Raw genomic sequence first — 19347 nt, 5'->3', positions numbered from 1 at the left:
TGAAAGTGAAAAACATGAATTTGAACCTCCTTTTCTCTTTGCTTTTGACTGCCTATTGCGACCAGCTCTTACTTTTGAGCTCAGCTACACAACCACTATCAAGATATTTTGCCTGTTTTCTTATTCTTACATCATCTCTTCAGTTTCCAGCTCCACTTGTGGAGTGCAGAAGCAAACAATTGAACAGTGCTTAACTCAGAAGAGCACTTAGCCTTGAGGCTGATGGCACTTTGCAATCACAGTTCATTCACATTTTAGATACTTAGACTAAGCACATCCTTTGCAGTGAAGCATTTAGCCTGTGTTGTGTTCACAAATAAGGTATGGTCACTACAGTCCTGATAGTCACAACTTTAAAATCAATTTTATTTACTGGCAAATAGAGATCAGCTCTTGTTTATGAAGCTGAAATAAGGTTTATTGAGCCTTTTCAGAATAGAAAAGAAACTATAATCAGTTTCAGTCCCACTATGGAACTTCCAGCCAAGAACGTTTCAAGTGTGTGATTTGCCTGCACTATTTGTCAAACGTGTTTCCATGCCTCCTAGAAACAAATAATCTTGACGTAGTGGAAACATAAGGAATACTCCATATACAAAAAGGGGAAAGCCTGCCTTAGCCAGCTTCAAAACAGTTGTAAACCTTTTCAATAGGTTGGCTTTATGGCACACAGAAAACATAGGGGCTGCACTGTACATAGGGCCAAAACTCACTCTTAATCCCACTGCTGCCGGTGTGGAAGGAGTGAGTCTTGTTCACTCCACAGACTGGGGCCAGGGGTTTGCACCCCAGGGAGCTGTGAGGTGTTTTGGCCCCATACTTCTACCTCTTTCTTAAAAAAAAAAAAAAAAAAAAAAAAAAGAAAAAAGAAAAGAAAAAGTGATTTGTGCTTTGCAGCTTTAAACCCTCCAATAACCCAATAAAAAAGAAGTCCTTTTTAACAAGGACTTTCTCAAGTGAGCTAGCAAGTGGAAAAAAAAGCTCTTCATCCCACATGGAGGCAGATTTGGCTTCCCCAGAGAGCACTCGGGGTAGCAGCCAACTTAAGGGACTTTGCCTGGACACCTACAGGCACGAACAGAATGAAGGCTGCTCTCAGCTCCTGGATCTGAAAGAAAAAGTCACCATCAGCTGCACAACCAGGTCTTCTCTAGATCCTCTGGTAAAACTCTGACATAAATCAAGCGTGTTACCGTGGCAGGGAGCCCAAGACTTCTGGGAAGCGCGCTCAAACAGCTGTTGTGCCAGGGAACTCAGGAACACTTCAGAAATGGATGTTGAGCAGGCTATAATTAGGATGTCGAACTACCCGTGGTTGTTTGCTCAGAAACCCTGTGGAAACCTCGGACAGTAAAAAGAGGCTCTCAGTGTACTTTCTGTTCAGGGGCAGAGCACTCCCACAGATGTCCTCCAAGTGTTAGCTAATGATTACTTTCTCATCTGGCCCTTTGTTTTAGTTGTCTTACCCCACTTTGCCCTTTCCACCGTGCCGCTCCTTTTGCTATTTACACAGATTTTAGATAATTCTCCTACAAGACAGAGATACTCAGAAGCAAACTTCGTACTCTTCCCTAGTGCACTGTCTGTCCAAATAGAGCCTGCTTCCCTGCAGCAGGACAGCAAAGTCTTCTGACATGTTTTCAGCATGTGCTTTGGGTATGTTTTATCTCCTAAAGTCTCTTCTTTTTCTTGCCCTTTTTTTTTTTCTTTTTTCTTTCTTTTTCTCTTATTGGATGTCTGTAGTTTCTATTAATCAAAACTCAGAGATAAGACTTAATAAGCAAAAATCAACATCAGGAGCCTTTAGTTGGGTGAATCCTTTTCTCCCGGTAATACTCTCTTCCCAGCCAATGGAAAACCTGTCAAGGAAAGGGCACTCATCACTGGGCAGGTAATTTCAGCCATAGCTATAGTAATCAGGAATGTCTCATCTATTGTCTTTGAATAGATTTTTTTTAAACAGAAAGGCACAGCTCATCTCCACAGGTTTTCAAGGAAAGCATTCTGGCAAACAGGACTGGCAAAGCCAAACAACACAATGCCCCTGTCCCCATCATGCATGTCAGGAGGCAGAGAAGCCAGGCTGGGAATACCTATGTGAGAGTGCTTGAGACAGTAGTATCTGCATGATGTATGAAATTTGGGATGGCACCTCTCAGACCCCTCAGCCATGCCATGTTCTTGTAGGTGCAATGGGAAAAGCAAGCCTGGCTTTTCTGGCCAGGTCTGAACCATCAGTCCAACAACAGCAGAATGCTGATCTGCTTTCAATGAGAAACTTTGTGCCAGTCCTGGGGAGAAGTGAGCACCAGAGAGCCAGGGTGTGAATTTACAAAGCACTAGGTGCACTTTGGTGTGGGTGTTCCCAGCACATAGTACAACGCCTCTGCAAGACAGTGAAATATTCTCAACACATCAGTATCTTCCACAGGAGGAAGGGCTCCTTAGAGGGATATTCAAAGTATCAAAGGAAGGTTCTTGCTTTGAATCATTTTCTGTGGGAGCCTGACTCTTTCCTTTGAATAAAGTGGAATCCCAGAGGCAAAGACACAATTAAATATTTTAGGAAAGTCCTTACAGAATAGTATCATCCTCTTGTGGTATCTGTCATGAATTTCACCAGGGTTACTTACAATAAGTTCCTGACCAGATTCTAACAATAATATTTTACACAGTTTTGATGGTTCAGTAAGATTTAAGTAGTCATTATAAATATCTTTAAGCTAGCAATAGCCATCATGTCTGGTTGTGTGTACTAGCAAGCAATTTCAGTGTGTGACCTTTACCTGCTGCTCCCAAGAGTATGGTGAGTTTGTATCCATTTCAAAGATCAGATAATTATTAGATGGTTCTCTAGGAGTAATTCTACAATAAAGCTTTGGTTTTACAGTCTAGGGGCATGACTGAGGAGATTAGAAAGTAGTAATTCACACTCTTGATACCTGAAATTGATCTTGAAATGAGCAGCTGTTCAACCCCCCAAAATTAAACACTTTGCCTATATATCATACTGTTAGTTACCCTCAACAGTGCTATCTTCACATGTGCCCTAAAGAAACCATCATCCATGTTCCAGCTAGAACTATAGTGGAAAAATAAATATACACAAACAAGGCCCTTATCAAGTTCGTCTTTCATAACAACAAATCAAAAACCACAAGGTAGAATTCGTAAAATCACAGTGTTAGAAAAGAGTGCTGAAATTTGCTAATCCATCATTTTGACTGTGTGAGATTGTTTCTGACACTGTGTTTGGTAGTGCTCTGATACTGTCTAGACCTACAGAATGAAATGATCAACTGTGCAGAACTGAGACCGCTTTGTAAGAGTATTTGTCTATATGTGTCAAAAGCATGATGATTTCTGGTGTTTATTCCACATGTTTTCACAGTGAAGACAATTTCCTTGTATGACAAGAACATGATAAGGTGACAATTTTAGATAAGCAAAAGGATTTGGATGTTCACTGTTCTTATTTTATGTTTCACTGCAAATACTTTGCATGCTTCTTGACTTGTGTCCTGGCATCAAGGAGTTAGAACATGAGTTTACTGCATCTGGCTTCCAGGAAAGAACAGCAGCATCTTTTTACATTATAGGCCTGTATTACCAAGTGCTAGGGCCAATTCATCACTGGCATCTATGGTCTTACAGTAGGATTATGATGCCCATTGATTTTGAGAATTTAAGTTGCCAAGAAAGGGCTAAATATTCTTCTTGAACACTATGACAAGAGGTAAGTGTCAAGTCATCCTTGTTCAAGTTATCAGTGTGTTAAAAGCATTTATTACATAATAATTATTCTAAACTATTTTTCACTTCTGAGCCTTTCAATTTCTTTATTTTATGTGCAAGATTAGCATTTGTCTATCATAGTAGCAAGACTATTAAGGGCACAGAGTAAGATCCAATACTTCTGTGACTGTAGAAATGATTCATAGTTCTACTAGGATGAAAAACATCTTTCAAATGTTACTCAACTATTACATACAGTTCCTGTCTCAGACTGGATTCACAATTGCATATGATTTACTAGTTATATATGATTAATCTACTTATATTTGGTTCTAAAAGACCTGGGTTTAGCACTCTTGGGCAGTGGACAAGATGATAGAATTCAGTGCTGACACTAGAGATGGCAATTCTTGCATCCCTTACATGCCATACCAAATGCCTGAGACTGACCAAACTAGCAAACTGAGATACTGACTGTGGTTTTAAAGGCAAACCTTGAGGAACAAAAGCCCAGTGAAAGAAAACAACACACTGGTGTCAGTGTATTTCCAAGGGCTGGTCAGAAATGAGTAATCTGAAATGTTATTTTATTCATGTTGTCATAAAGATTAAGAACAAATCAAAAGAGCTAAGGCAGCAGATTCCATTAACACTAACTAGTTAGAAGAAATAAAAATAGAGACCACAGGGACAGCTTTAAATATGAAGTACGTTTGTGTGTAACTGCAAGAGAGGACTAAGGTTTTGTTCACTCTGAAATACTATTTCTGAAGCAAAGTTAAGAAAAGTTGATTCTCATTTATGGCAGGGAAGGGCTATGAAGTGTTTTCATGACTGAAAGCAAGGATAAGAGAGTGATAGCATATGTTTTCAGTTGTCATCCTAGACTTCTGCTTTTATTATGAACAGTTTTCCAGTTTAGTCTCCAAATACTTCAGCTTTTTGCTTGGCATAAAACTACTGATCATCTTGTCCAGTATTAAAATTCATAAGGATGAATCAAATGTATGAAAAGATATTTGATGTTCACATATTCAACAATTCCAGTGCCAAACCTGAGTGGGCTTTGTGATCTGTGAAAGCCAAAGTGCTGCGGGTCTCTAATGATCACTTGTCATTACAAAAGTATCTCCTGTAAGAGGATGTTCTGCTCATTGATTAAAATCTTGGAAAGCAGAGGTGTGAGAGATGAAGCCATCTGAGAGCTTGCTTCCTTGCTGATAGGGTGACTAACTGATAGGGTGACTAACAAAAAGGCCAGTGATGAGTACAAAATATCTGCCAACTTTCACTTGACTGAGAATGGGGTTTATCTACTAAAAGATGAACAAATATGCAGGATCTGGCAGTTCTTTTGCCCTGTAATGAAACACCTAAGGCATAGCCTCAAGTTAATGTTTCTGCATACAAGCAGATGACCAGCACTGTGCAGGAATTTCCATTCTGCTCTACTCAAAGTCAGTGTGTGAAAAGAAGGAAAAGAGGAAATCCTTGAGGAAGATACTCACATACATTGCCTTTTTGGTGTTAATTTTCAAGAAATATGTTTGCATTAGAGAACAGTGTTTGCATCCTGCTCAACAACCATTTTTTTGGTTTGAAAAAGAGCCATCACACTGTGAAAGGTCAGGTCCTGATACATAACCATGATGTTGGGAGCAAAATGACTTCCTCACTGAGTTCTGGCCTTTAGTTAGTGACATGTTAATGAGAAATAAGCTGCCAGAGATACAGTTGTCCCTCCTAACCTCCAGGAAGCCAGGTTTGGCCATCAGTGCCTTGCACTTACTTAAATAGCATTGCACCACCAGTGTGTGAGGGCTGCCGCACTTAGGACCATGAGGACTTCAGTATTGCTGCACAGGGAACATCCTGACACATAGCATGGCTAAGGACAAGTTCAGAGGCACGCTCTGAAGTTAACAAATACATCCCCTGATTGCAAATCTTTATTACTTTTTAAGTGAGCCAATATACTGTAATGCAAAATGACATTATCACTAATGAAATAAGTTAATTACACTAATGGCATGACCGGTGATGGTAAGTTCACGTTGTACAAGCTGTAATGAGGCTTCTGGATCAATAAGCAGCTCTTTGGCTGGTCACATCAGGCACACAGGGTATAATGTTTGTGAGAAAGCCTTTAGGAAATGCAGATTGTTAACTCTAAAGGTGCTGGAACAATTTTCCTTAAAAGTTCAGGTTTTCATCTAGTTGCACTTATCTGTCTTATTACATGTTTCATTAAACAAAATGATACAATTACACATTAGAAATCCCAGTGAGCTAAATGGTGCCAATTTTCTCATATTTCTTGAAAATTAAGAATGGAAATGGCATTGTAATTACTCTTTGGAAGAGTTAAAGGCTATTCTTTTAGCTTGGGTGGAGAATTCACTGATTGGTAAAGTCCTTATTCACTTATTGTTAAAGTCCTCTTGATAGGAACTTTCCCAAATGGTGAAATATTTTTCAATGTTTTTCTACTTTCTTTTCACAAAAAAAAAAAAAAAAAGGAACAGTAATTGAAAATTAATTGAAAAATTAATTTTTGTATTTCTCTGACACACCTAGTTAAGTAAACAAAGAATTTTTCTGTGCCTCTCAACTGTCACTGGTGTTGGGAAGGAACATAAGGACAAAGATAGTGAAATCTTTTGTCTGCCTATTTCCCTTGGCGGTAATATTTTTTTTTTCCTTCTTCCAGAGGACAAATTCAGTCCATAAAACTGTGCTTCCTTTAGGAGCCAGACAAGAAAAAAAATAAATATCAAAAGCAACTGGTTGGAAAGTAGCTTTGCAGCTGTGCCTGCTCCTATAGCAGAATACCACAGTGCACATGCTGTGCCCAGCTCTACATCCCACCCTGGCAGCAACACAAAGGGGATGTAAAACCAAGAGTCATGTCCTCCTGGGATTTTCTCTGGCTGTTCTTTGTGAGGGGTGAACGCCTAAGGAGTCAGAATTAGAGGAAGATGTGGTTGAAGGCAAAAAATTCTGAGCACAGATTGTCCCTACAGATCAAGATGACCCAACATCAATCAGCCAAAGAAGTCTCCAGGCTGCTTTAACTGCAATCCTGGATGGTCTTGGGATATTGCTATTGATGGAAGCAACATGAATTCCCTTGGCAAGTTACTCAGGGGACTTAAGAGCATTCACAGGACTTAGTAATAGTACATTTCTATCTCCAAATAGGAGCAACAACAAAAATAAGGGCATGACATGAAATATCCCAGTGAGGATTTTTTTCACTGAAGTTCTTCACAATATACTTCCCACAGTGCAGAAAAATTTACAGCCTTCTGCATGAGAAAGGTGTTAATAAAAGCGATGCTCCAGACATTGTGGTGGGGCTTCGTGGAATGCCTGAGAGGCAGGAGCAAAATACAGTCGACAACTTTATTTAATAATAAACAACACTAAAATATGTTCAAGTAATGTTTTGGTTTATTTTCAAGCCTTTATTTGCCATTATTGAACTGGGTCGGAAGGTGATTGCTTAATTGCTGTCCCTCTGGGCCCATCTCAGAAATGAGATGTGTATCTCATAAGCTTATCTTTCAGAGTTATGTTTTAAATAAGTTCCATGTCAGCCAGGAGATTTAGATGTATAACTGATGCTGGGTACGAGCTTACAAAATTAAACTGGTAAAAAATGGGAATTTCCAGTTTTCTGAAGAAATTCTGTCATAAAGACATATGTTTTCATCCAGTTTCAAAGTATTTTAGTGACAGTCAGAATGTTTTGATTGCATAGTATTTTAAATCTAGAATTTTATTCAAGTTCAATGTTATTAATATCCATTTATTATAACATCATACAGGAAATTTCTGTTTAATTGTATTTGTTCAAAGTAGAAACAAAATTTGCTCCCATGTCCCTTTTGTTTATGTTCTGTGTGTCAAGTTTCCCACATTTCAATAAAAAGGAGGTAGTTTCATCTAGAAGGACCAATATTAAAACATAAGTAGCAATTCCCTAGTGATATTGAAATAAAGTTAAAATAATACAATCTGTCATTACAATAAAAAACCGTAATTAAGTAACATAAAATAGAATGAAAAAAGTTCCAGGCCAAAAATAAAAATGTCCAAAAAACTCTTAAGACTTTTCCCAAATGTAAACAAACCCTGAAAGTGTTTTGGTTTTGAGTTTAATTTATATCTTTTTCCAGAGGACTTTTCACTGAGATTGAAATGATTTGGAAAGAGTGTCCATTTCAACAAAACCTGTTCTTCAATACAAAAGAAGATTTCAGCCCCACTGCTGTTAGGAGGCACAAACAAACTATGGCAATATCCGTAGCATACAATGTGCAGTGTAGCTGCCCTTCTTTGGACCAGGGAAAACATGAAGAGTTATGAGTTAGATGTAAAAAACTGCTACATCTCACTCCTAAATTCTTTCTTGGTAAGCAGCAGTATATTTGACTCCAAAACTAGCCTCTTCATGGCTTCCTCAAGTCCTGCAGTCTTTGCTGCTAGCACCCTGCATAAGGGATGAGCTTAATATTTGGCATATGTATGTTGTAACCTGTGCCACAGCCCCTACTTGGAAACCAATTTTATCCCTACCAAACAAAAAAAAACCAAAAGCACAGCATTTAAAATTGACAGTAACTGCATAGCAAAACCCACTTCATTCAGAAGAAAATAAATGTAAGCTGTAAGCATCCTTTTTGCTCTTCAGAAAAGACATAAGCATGTTTACCTAAGGCATAAGACCAAGCCAGACAAGTTGTAATGCAGGTAACAAATGTTTAGCAGCCAGTGAGATCCTCCACTTGAGCAGACTGCTGAGAGAAGTTTTGGACTTTTCTCCCTGAGGTCTGCACCACAAGACTGTCTGACACTGTACGCAAAGATCTATCTGAAGATATGTCTGTGAAATGCTAACGTGTTACATGGGAGGCTGGAGGAGATGATTGATTAGTCCTTAATGATTGATTAATATCAGCCAGAAGATCAAAACAATGGTATTTGCTTACACTAAAGAGAGAATCCAGAAGCAAATGCTTAACTTCTTAGCTAAGCATTTTCTAAGCTAATAGCAAATTATATATCAAATTATAACCAGTGCAGTATTTCTCTTAGGAATTTCTCTTCTGAAGTCTGTGGCTTGAAGGCTTTCCAAATCAGAGACTGTACCTTTGTATTTCGTAGCTCTTCAGCGACTTTTCTTCTTTGAAATTCTAATTAAATTTTTAATCAATTCATGAGTTCGCCATCCAAAATCCAGTTTGTCATCCGGGTGTGTATTCATCCAGATTTTTAATCCAGAATATCATTATAAAGACATTCAACAATTGACCTGCATCTTCTGTATAAAATCATAGAAAAGGTTTAAATAGATAACCCCCCTAATTTTTAGATCCCCAAACTTTTAACTGTCCTTGTTAAAAACTATTGCATAGAGAGCCTGATGCGAATTTATATACAATCCATTTTATGATTTTGAGTTGGCTTTGTTGGTTTATGTGTTTGTTTGTTTGTTTGTTTCTCAAAATGGAGTTTAAAGAACTTTAAGCACATCTACCATTTCAATTGCAACCTGTTTCCACAGTGGAAGCTTACTTCAGGAAATAAGAATGTGAAGCTCTGTAATTCTAGGTAAAGTAATTTCTGATTTGAGAAAAAAATCTGCTCAGCTCTCAAGTGGGGAAAGCAAAGTAAGCCTTGATTGAAGGGCACTAAGCTAATCATATTCTACAGTTATTGAGGACAGTTAAAACATCATTTATAAAGTAATGATTGTTTAAATTATCTTATTGAAACCATTTGCCAATCCCTAATCATTTTTTTATTGCTGATCAGAGGAAATAGCTTTGCTATTGGCATCCGCTTGTCTATGCAATAGATTTCAGTGAGAAGCAGTTAAAAATCTATATCAATCTATGAGCCTTGCTTTGCTTTTTTTCTATTTTTTATCTTAAAAAAAAATAATTGTACAAATCCTGATGTCAAGTAATTTTAAGGTGTGTGATTTTTTTGTGTATTGTCAAATAAACAGATTAATGTTTATGAAAACTCAGATCAGGAAGCTGAGAAAATATCTTTTTGTGAAATACACACAGATTAACTCAATCTGACTGGTTACTGTGCTGTTAAATCAGTTGTTTCTATTCCCATAGTAACAAAAGGAGTTACCCCAGGCAGCATTTCTCACTGCAGATAAACTGGAGACAGATTTGTGCAATGTAGCAGATTTAATCTCATATTTTAGATTTTCTGAATTTCCAGCATTCACTGCTGAGATTATTTCTTCTTTTCCAGCAGATTCAACTGCCTTTCCTGTGATGGCAGATCACAGTAGGGAGAGGATGCTGAGAAGAGACTTTTTAGTTCCTCTAGTTTCACCCCAAGTTTTTTTCTACAAACTTTTACCATCACCAGCAGTTAAATTCTACCCCTCCCATGAGTTTTGCTCTCCTTCCCCATGAACTCTGACTCCCTCCCACTACTAGGCTGGCCATTCTTCCACCCAAACTAAAGATAGCATCCATGGAGGTCTTGCTCTCAAATCCTCTCCCAGCTGTGCAGGAACTTCTTTAATTTCATCGACGAAGGCTATGGTTGATAACTAAATTATAGCTAATTGGTAGTTAGTGAAGAATTCAGAATCTGCCTCTCTAAAAATGCAGATTCCCACTTCCTAGTTTAGTTAAATAATTTTGATCACCTGTGTTAAGGTTGGTATCTTCTGTCTACTAGCAAGATATAGAAAAGATATAGATGTGTGTGAACAGAACAGCTACACGATACTCAAGAATGAGTTCCGTTGGACTAAGCAATACAGATTTTGAAAAATCTTGTGTTTCAGAGGAGCTTGAAATTGCTTATCAGAGATAATTAGCTCAGCGAGAGACAGAACTGTCACATCTGGTTAAAACAACAGCAGAAACAATAGCATGAACTGAAGAAATCCTGTGTAACTACATAGGTATTAAAGTCTGTGCTTTCCATAGATGTCAGTCATGTATTTTCATGTAGTGAAGGTTATCTAATTTTACCAAATGGCAAAATGCCAGAAGCATTCTGTGTATTAATGATGTATGTAGTGCTCTTCCATCATTTGATTTTTCATCCTACTCTGAAAAATAAGCATCATCAGCTGACTTATGGCAAAATAACCCTTCAATACATTGTAAATTGGTGAGAAATATGACCCACAGCTCCAGGAAACCAGGGGGAGAGACATGCAGAAAGAAGAAAAGTGCAAATAAAAGATGTCAAAGTTATTTTGAGTGATAGAGATGAAAAATTACAAAGAATGCCAACCCTCAAGAAGAAGCTGCAGACTAAAACCAGTCAGCATGACGAAGATGTTGGATGCTGGGGTTTTTAAAGCCACTTTAGAGAGTTAAAAGTATGGCAACATGAGATTATTCTGACTTTTGCCAAGGGTTACAAAGGCGCACTTTGAAAAGCAGCAGGGACTCATGAGAGTATATTACTTTACCATTCAGTTTCAACAGGCTGTTTCAAGATCTTGCAAACTTTCCCGTGAGTGATCATCACGTTTTAGTGAATGGTTCTTAGTGGAATAGCTGAAGGCTAATTTTTAAATCCCTCTGTGTCATGGTGAATTGCACTGCTTGTAACTGGCAATAAGATAATACACAGAGCAGAGTCAGGACTAGCACATGTAGAATTAGCGAGATTTAAAATGACTTTCTGTGTATTGCATCATTCTAGTTTTCTTCAATATTAGTAGTGTCAGTAGTTCATTTTTAGTTTGCTTTGATCTATTTGGACTTAGGGTGTCCCTGTGTCGTACCGTTAACTAAGGACAGTATAGGATATTTTTTTATGAGCTAAGAAGCCACACACACATAGTACATTTTATCCTATAATAATGGCAAAGAATGGAAAAATAGTCCCTGTCCTTCTAAAGATGAACAAGGAAGAAAAAAGGAAACAGTGCAGAGCCCTCAGGCCTCCTCTTCTTCCTTTTCACTATATGTGAAACCTTGTTTTATGCTTTAGTTATGCAGAAATATTAAGTGAGTCCTATGAGAGGTAATATTTCTGGAAACGCAGAGAAACAATCAGTAGCTGCTGGGTAATTTATGTGCCTTTGCTTCAAAATGGCCCAAGTGTTTTTTCCTCTAATGTCTAACAAGCAGTGTTATAATTAGAAGCTTTTGAAGCAGGCAACCTGGTCTTCTGGTGGTATTTGCAGGGTTCCACCTCATGTGTGAAGCTGCTCCCCAAACTTGTCATCCCAGACTTATTTTTATTGCTGTTTTTATGTCTCCACCATGTAACATTATTTTGATCTATTTTACAGGCCATAAAAACTGCAAAAAGGCTTTGCATGTGCAAATTCCTTTGAAATCATGGAAGCTGAGCTTGCAGGACTGCGCATACTGTGCCATACCCTCAGTCCCGAGCACATTCGGCATTGCTTTGTAGTCCTTCCTGGATGGCTGCATTGCCTCAGCTCCTCGTGGAGATGCATTTTTAATTCTTCGATGCCAGCAAAATGAGACAGCTTCATCCTGTTCCCCCAAAGAAATGGTGCAGAACAGAGTGTGCAACAGATTTGATGTTAACAACAAATTAAATTAATCACAGATATTATTTAAAGCAGACAATTCACACCCCACCCATAAAGCTAGTCTTGCTTCACAAAGACTGAATTAGATTTTAAAAAATCAACAAATTAAAGTAATATAACACTCTATCCAAGATGCTGATCCAATCTTCGAGCATAAAAAGGAAAGACATGTTTTTTATACTTTGATCTAACAGCTTTAATGTGAAAAAATTGAGAGGAAAGACCTAATTTGTTGGTTTAGAAAAGTAATGCCACTCATTAATCAGAGCACTGAGGAGAGAAAACATAAAGTGACTTGCATTGGCTTTTATCACACAGGCCTGATGATAAAATACCCACTTCTACTGGAAGCCCCGCCATCCCAGTTTCATTGAATACACAGTAATTCAATCATGACTAGGAATAATTTATTGTAACAAGGAAGGCTTCTGTTTCTCCATAATGAGTTGATTATATCTTGTCAGAGGAACCTTAAACCCATCAAATGTCAAATGAATTATATCAAACATATTATTTTCATAGCAGCTGGATATGAGTAACTGATGAAACCGAGCTCTCTATTTTCATTTTGTACTGTGAATGATAAAATGCAGCTCATAAAATGGAACCTGTGACACAAATTCATGCAGGTCCCTAATTTCCTACCTTTAAAAGGTCTGTTTCATAAATATGATCTACTCATTTACTCGAAATATTAAGTCACAATTTGCTGGGGGAATTGTACACCAGAACATATTTCTATAAAATATTTGCTTTTTTTTCCCTTAACATTCAAATTAAACTAACCCCTGTTCACAATGCATGGCCTGATAATGCGTTTATCCAAAAATTACATTTCAGATAACATTTGAGCCCATCTCTAAAAGCACTTCCTAGAAAAAGGAGTGTGGCAGAGTGTCTGTTGCAGGACCAAAGGGTGGGAGGCAGCCGCATGAGTATCCAGATATCTGTCCCAAAGAAAACAGATGTGTGGATGGCCCAGAGGGATTAGCTTTACCTAGCAGCCCAGCCCAGGGCTTAGGGTTCCTGCTTGCACTGGTATATGGCATTTTCCTATGGCTAGACCTCTTTTACCTGTCTTGCTGCTCCATCTCACTGAAGCAACAGGGGAGAGGAAGATGAGTTTCTTGTGAGCACAACTGGAAGAAGAATCATGAAATTACAGCAAAGAGATTGAATACAGTCTGCAGCAGCTGCTGGTAGATTGTTAAAACATATCCCGACCAGTTTCAGAAGCATCCAGTCCTTACTTACTGTTATATGGCAGTCCTTGTTTACAGTTATATGAATCATCCCACTTTGTTAAACATTTTGGTGAATCAGAAGTAATCTTCTTTGAAGTGGGCTGCATTCAGGTGTCAGAAGGAAAGAAGAGACTGCCACATATATAAGGAGCAATTTTTCCTGGATGGGCATTGAAGAAAGCAAGAGAAAGCCACCTTGGGGGTGGCTCATACGCATGCACCTTTCAGCACTCTTAGCTCATTGTTCATGGGCACCAGTATCTTGCTCTTCACAGTTATATCTGAGCAGATAACATTTGCTCACTTTTTAAGTAAAAAAGCCCAGATTTGTTCAGTATAGATTTTAATGTTTAGCTCTTCCATAGAGAATGGCTGCTGTGGACAGATAGAAATTGTAATCCCTATTCATGATCTTGGGAATAGTACCTTTCAAATGGGACCTCTCTGTACCTAAGATCTATGTCCTTGCAATCCATAATATAGTGAGCTTGCTACTAGCTTCTAAGGAAGAGAGAGGAACAATGGACAGAAGTTGCACATTGGAATGAGTTGTTTGTCACACCACATAGCGACAGCAGAAGCTGCAGCTAAAGAGATGAAATTTTCTTCTCTTTTACCTTGATCAATAACCAGAGAAGCCCCCAGAACTGACAGAAACTTAGAGCTGGGAGGTAGCAGGATGAAGTGGGGCAAGGTAAAAAAGAAGCAAGGTCTCCTATCTTGTTGTAGGAACCAGTGCTGTCACAAATTATGCTTTTGACACACCACCCCAGAGAGTTAAATTATGGGATTTTCTAAAGATGTCTGGGCAGCAGGAGGTAGCATCAAAGATGTTTCTGGTTCGCATTACAGATGACTGCAACAAAATTGAATAAATCCAGGTAAGAATTCACTCAGTATCAGTGAAAGTGAAGTCAGTTCTACTGTCTCTGATGGTGAACCGGGCAACAATTTTAGAGACTGAAGATAGAGCCTGAATGCTTGGACCATGCTGAAAACCACCTCCAAAACCGTGAGATGAATGTGGCAGAGACAAATAGGAAGCAAGTGGGGTTTGCTTCCACAGCCTCGGACAGGAAAATTAAGTAATGTCCTAAGATATTTCTTATTCCTAAAGTATTTCCTTGTTTTATATTCCTGCCTTATGGCTAAAGAAACATCACTTCCAAAGAGAACTTGGGAGAGGTATTTATTTTCCCTGTGTTTCTGAGTGTGAGGCTCAAGCTAACAGTATTTCTTTGGTTTATGAAGAAATGTAAGTGTTTAAATTCAGCTTTTCTTGCTTTGAATGAAAAGAAGATATGTCTGGGTGTGGAGTTAATTAATATAAACCGTCTCTTCTTATTCATATGAAAACACTGCAATAAGTGTAAATGTTGATAAGTGTAAGTTTAATGAGGTTGTTGTCATCAACATTGAGTTACAGCAGGTTACACCTTCCACCAGGCATACAGTGTTCAGTTTCAGGAAACAATGCAAGATGACATGAAGATTGTTACCCACCTCCTTCGTTACTCCTTTCCATGCATTTTGGTGGGGTCTGTGGTCAGACCCCAGAGCAGGAGCAGGGAAGTGTCTCACTTCAACTATTCTGGTTTATTTTCAGACTTGAATGTCTTACTCTGTTACTGAATCAAATTTAGTGGCTAGTCTATAAGGCATCATAAGGTAAAGGAATCACATTTGTAAAGAAGGAACAAAATTTCCTCCAGTCCATACTAATAGCACTGAAGAAAATATCAATCATGAAAAAGAAAACATATAAACATTTAGTAACAGCTATTCCTGGTCAGAATGCCAGACCTGAAACCCAGCGGTCAAAACTCCTAAGTTGTTTTTTTGTTCCCATTAGAGTAAGGAGATGAATGAATTCTATCCAAACTTATTTTTGCTAACAAAACTGCTGTTTTATCAGTGTGATCATTCTTTCAGTGAATGGAAATATGCTGGAATTTCCAGGAAGCACAATATTTTAAGAGAAAGTTCTAGAATAAAGTTGTGTTTGAAAACTTGCTAAGAACAATATTACTGTTCTTCTTCCCACGTTTGATATCCTTTTTATGTTACCATGCTTTCTCAATTTACAAATTTATTTGTTGAAAAACTGTATTTTTCAGATTTGGCCAATGTATTTCTCACTCATGTTGCTCTGTAAGATCAAACAACTTATCCCAAGAGGCTCTAGTTATAAATGCATCTAATATTCTTTATTACACCGATATACTTAATTTTTCATTAAGACCAGTGAAAAGTCAGAATAAGTGTGTAGACTGCAGTGAGAGCTGTTCTGTTTCCTACACCCTGAAAGTAAAGTGGGCCTCTCACTTCTAGAGTCAGCTCTTCAGGAAACCTAGACGCCACTACACTTTAGCTGTCTAGATCTAACTGAACTGTGGTTATAGTCAAGTATTTAACAACATTTCACACTTCTCCTGTCATCTGGATTACATAACAATGTGCTGATTTTATAAACAGCAACTACTCATTTTTGTGGTTGAGTTTTACTGAATGCACAAGAGAAACATCTAACTAAATAAAGCTGGAGACAGGAAAATTGAATGCAGAGGAAGGGCAGGCATTCTTAGGCACCAAATGGTGCCAGGATATGCAAACTGCAGTGCCACCACACAAGGCCCCTGCATACATTTCCAGCCAAGAGGCCATAAGAACTCACTTTCTTGTGCTGTTGAAAGTGCTTTTGCTTGGCATGTACTCTTGAAAACCCTGTGAATGCCACTTACACTATTAGGTGCTCAGGGGAGAAGGTATTTAACTATTCAACTGCAGGAGGCTAGTGATGCCAAAAAGTGTTAAAAATCAAAAGAACCCACATGTATAAACACAAATGTTGAAAGTGTAATAAAACTAGTGATGCAGGCACTCAAGCAGTGTAAATCAGATGACTCTTCTGGTTTCTGCAAAGATCTGTCAAATTAGGCTTAACCTGGGCTCTGATCTGGTAAATACCTCTAAACCACACACCTGTGTCTATGCTCTACTTGAGATCTGTTGAAACAATTTTCTCTAAGCTATTGTTCTAAAGTGTGGGGTGTGTTACACTCTGTGATTGTTGTTACTGCTTCAGCACTCTGCAGCAGTGTGGAAACTCAGGGACACCTTTTCCTGCAATGTTTCATACTATAACAAGGGACTTCTATTCCTTTGTCTTTGTTGTATGAAGGTGGTAGGAGATGCCCCTGTTGAATGTGTGTCAAATGAGAAGATGTCGGAGAACATTCATCAGCTCAGCTCCTCCTAATAGGTTCTCAACTACTATTTTCTGCAGATTTCTTGAGAGCCATGAAAACATAAATATTGTTTTAGGCTGATCCTTTAGTGGTAATACAGAACTTGGTGTTTCAAAAGACAGATCAAAGTAGCCCATATAAGTGGGCATGTTTCTGTGTATCACAGACAACCTCTTCATAATGCTTGCTATAGGAATTGTACCAACCTTACTCAGAGCTATATTCTTCCAAACTGACTGACTGGTCATTTAGAGGTAGGGATAAAATAAGGCTGGAAAACAGCTTTTCTTCTATGGTTATTATACCATCCAACATTACCTAACTTCAACCTTATGAAAGAAAGAGAAGAGAAAGAGGGGTTCATCTGTTTGGCCACCTTCTGCTCATATTGGCATCTTTTGTATTCACAACATACTGAAAGCAGCAGCTGTGGAAAGGTCCTGCAACCAGCTTTTGTCTCCCAGCATCAATTGGTGTTCAGAGATATGTGCTGGAAGGCACGTTCCTGGGGACCAGCCCAGCATCACAGGGTCTTCTCATTCATGAATTTCAGAGCATTTGGGGGTTATTCAGGATATGGCCCTGTGAATATCCATACATGGAAATAATGCATGGAACAGACAGTGTTTCATTACTATGTAAATTGGCATGTGGCATGTCATGCACTGCAACAAGAAAGTCAAGAGGTCTGCACACCATTACAGTAAGAATGAAAAAGTAAGATCATTGTGGCACTCATCTAGGTGGAGATGCCTACAGTGTAGGTATTCACAGCTGATAAAATAATCTTTGTTCCCTTTACAATCAATAGAGGGCCTGCCACTGAAGTGTGTGAAGTTGTCTCAGCTTAAATAGGTAATGCTATGAGATCAAATGAATGCCAGTGAGCCTCCATTGCCTCTTATTGATTACACTTTACTGGGCTTTAACAGGACCCAAGCAAGTGCCTCAGGACCAGCTCAGTCCCATGCTACCCATGCTCTAGACATCTAAAATAAGCTGATGCAAATTGCAGTTCAAACATGTAACTTAGAGAAAAAAAAAAGCCTTTTTTCGTATAGTCTCAAAGTTTAGACAAGTGTGGAATCAAGGAAAACTTTCTGTAATGTACTAGTGCAGCAATAGGCAGTGTATGAATGATTTTGGCTCCATCTTTGGCTCCAGTTTCTCACTATTCCACTTCCATATCAGGATGCACCATCTTAACTGTCCATTCCCTTCCCTCATTCACTGCAGTGCTTTGTTCTAACTGACATTGTAAAACTTTAAGTCACCAATTTAGCAGGAAGTGTCAACAAAAAAACGAAACAAAACAAAACCCCAGTTTGTTTCTGTTTTTCCAGAAGCACAATGGTGATTCAAAGGTGGTGTCACATTCTAGCTTTAAGAATAGGGGGCTTCAGAGCTCAGTCTGGACTGAGCCACATAGAGCTGGACCCTGTCCTTCCATGTGGGAAAGACATCATGCAAGTCAGCTTACTCCTTTGTGGGCCGATGACTGAGAAAATGCCTTAAGGATGGTAGCCCAGTGAGACAGTAAGTCTTGCATCGATTATTGCCACTTAGATGCTGTTTATATGTAGAGCTGGATTTAAACTGCTGCATCCAGACCAGAATTCTTCAACTTGATACAGAGCTCATGTCTGAGGCTTTTCCTTTCCTTTTTTGCTTGCGACTCATTGCCAGACAACATGGAAATGTTAAGTAATCTCAGGAAAGCTGGTAGGAAATGTGCTGCTGGGTGACTTCTCAGTACAGTAGGAGGGCATTTTTTCAGCAGAAAGAACCTTTTCTTTTTCTATTTTTTAAATAATACATGACTGAGTTTATGGAAAACACTCAGGTCTATGATAAATATATGCAAGAGACTTCCACTTTTTCTCAATAGATTTCTCTTTGTTCCAGCTGTCTGCAGCTTCTTACCCTTAAAACCCAGTTTCTTTTGTTGCCAAAATTTTTGGCTATGAGAGAAGGTTCCACCTTGTTACAGTAATTTAAAAACACCTGTCATCATATATTTTCATATGGCAGTTACACTGGAACTAATCCCCACATAATCTTCTTAATACTAGATACTATGAGCTTACTCTGCAGATAGGGGTTTTGCATTTCATGTCTCACTACATTTAGAACTTAATTTTACTTCTGATACTTCCCCAGTATGTCTGAATCTGTCTTTCTTTGGCATGTTTGTCTTTCATCAATTTCAGGGAAGAAAAATAAGCACTACACTTTCTTTTTTAATTTTATAACAATTGTTCCCACCAAGAGATTATCACTGGTCTTCTTTTGACCCATTTGAACCCCAGCCTTTGTAAGCAGCATGGTGCTCCCCACTTGTTTTCTACAGCAAGATGAATAGCTGTGTGTTCACATTTGCTCTGTCCCAAGGATGAAGAAAAACACTTAAACACATGCTTGATTTTAAGCATGTGCCCATATCCTGTTGATAACCAGACACCTTCAGTGTTACGTACAAGCAAGTAAACAATAGGACAAGAAACTTTAATTTAGAAAACAATTTCCGATATGTCATTTGTTTTTCTGTGCTATT

The sequence above is a fragment of the Strigops habroptila genome, chromosome 1 (assembly GCF_004027225.2).
Source record: "Strigops habroptila isolate Jane chromosome 1, bStrHab1.2.pri, whole genome shotgun sequence".
Taxonomy (NCBI): Eukaryota; Metazoa; Chordata; class Aves; order Psittaciformes; family Psittacidae; genus Strigops; species Strigops habroptila.
Note: the sequence above shows the minus strand (reverse complement) of the source record.